Source organism: Hipposideros armiger, unplaced genomic scaffold, assembly GCF_001890085.2.
Source record: "Hipposideros armiger isolate ML-2016 unplaced genomic scaffold, ASM189008v1 scaffold_139, whole genome shotgun sequence".
Classification (NCBI taxonomy): Eukaryota; Metazoa; Chordata; class Mammalia; order Chiroptera; family Hipposideridae; genus Hipposideros; species Hipposideros armiger.
Window position 1 is genome coordinate 3,079,323 of NW_017731489.1, and position 2,124 is coordinate 3,081,446.

The following is a 2,124-nucleotide window of genomic DNA, read 5'->3' on the forward strand; positions in this document are numbered from 1 at the left end:
TCCTTTTTACTAACATAGGAAATGTCCATAGTCAATACAGACCTTATATCTGCTTACTAAAGCAGCTTATTAAGAAAGGAGGGGTTCAAGTCTCAGAAAACAAACTGGAGGAACTTTTAAAAGTCATAGAGACTCATTGCTCCTGGTTTCCTAACTTAGGGACACTGGACTTAGAGCCATGGGGCACAGTAGGCAAAAACCTTAGTGAGGCACAGCGTCAGGGAGTCTCACTGCCAGCCACAATTTGGGTTACGTGGAGGCTGGCTTGGTCAGTTTTACAACCACTGCCAACTGACACGAAAGATGAAGGGGAAGATAATGATCAGGGTTGTAAAAATCAGAAAAAAAGTTCTGAGGAAGATGAAGATCAAGAGGAAACTCCAGAGGAAAGGGAGAAGGATTCTTTAGAAGCACCCACAGTCGTTCCAAAATCGTTACGTCCACCTTTGGAAGGCTGTTTGGAAAACTAGAACCCATCCACCTCTCCTTTACCTCAGTCTCCGCCTCTGCAGCCGCTTTTATTCACAACGCAGAAAATGAAACCTCTCAGAAAGCAATAATCCTTTTCTTTCTGCTGCCTACCGGAGACCCTCGCATAACACTATCTGTGGTGGAGGGAGGCATATGGCAGGCTAGATTAGAAGGAGATTTGGATGCTTTGCCTTTCCCTGTTGTCATTCATGAGCGTGTGGCCCCTGATGCAGACCACCCTGAAGGAGTCCAGGAGCTTAGATGTGAGCCCTTTTCTTTCAAATTGCTTAAGGAGCTCAAGCAGGCTGTGATTCAGTGTGGACCTATTCTCCATACACAATGGGCCTTCTTAAAGGAATAGCAGATGGCAATCGATTGATTCCAGTAGATTGGAACGCCCTGGCCAAAACGTGTCTGTCTTCGGCCCAATTTTTACAATTCAAGACATGGTGGATTGATGGCGCAGAAATTCAGGGCACACACAGTCAGGCTCATAATATTGATGTAGCTAAAGATCAGTTATCAGGAGATGGCGACTGGACAGACACTCACCATCCATTAGATATGGAAGCACAGGCCTCAGCTCACAAGAATTTGTTTGATGGCATGGGAGAAGCTAGAGATGGAGGGTAAAGCTCCGTCCTCTTTTCAGAGAGTTTTACAAGGTCCTCAGGAAACTTACTCAGAATGTATTGCCTGCTTGCAAGATGCTGTAAATAAACAGGTCACCAATGCTCAAGCGGCTGAGATAATCTTACAAATTACGGCTTATGATAATGCTAATGAGGATTGTAAAGCAGCAGTAGGAGCTCACAAAGGAAAAACAGATGCCATGGACTATCTTCGTTTGTCAAGGGGTAGGAACAGAACAGTTTAAAGCGACCATGCTTGCTCAGGCTATTACAGGGTTAACAGTAGGGAAGACCAAGTTCCCAGGCACTTGCTAGTCAGACTGGAAGGGAGTGCAAAAGATAAACAGAAATAGCTCCCGCCCCCTGCCTGGTACAGGACCGCCAGGGGACAGCCAGTTAAGCCCTGAGGAAAAAGAACAGCTAGAGAGAGAGACAAGGCAGGATAAGCAAGGAAGGGGAGGTGAGGACCCCGATAACGAGGAGTCCTCTGCTCCCTCGATTGAGCGCCCGCCGCCACCGCCAGGAGCGCTGGGGCCCCTTGAATAGCTCTTTGGCAGCCCCACTTCCTCCTCTGTATTCAGCAACTTAACAAAAAAAAAGTCTTGAAAGATTTCTCTAACTCTCAAAAACTTTCAAGGTCTTACAGATAGCCTCCTGAAGTTATAAGGACAACTATAAGATCTTAGGTCCTCTCTACAATCGTTAATAGTTCTATTTATGTATATAGTCTCTGAGGTCTATACTTGTCTATGTTTTATGTGTATTATAATATTTTTGCCTCTGGGTGATATTATCAATTTATAATATCTGATTAGCTAAAAATAAGAGATTAAATGCTTTATTAATTAAGATAATAAAAATTCATTCAACTACTTCTCAGGATCATGTGATCTAAATAAATAAATAAGTATATTTAACTAAGACTGATTTCTTAGTTTTACTAAGTTGTATTAAATAATAAAAGTTATTAAATATTTTAATAGGTATTTCAAAATAATGAAATACTAAAATATCAATTATT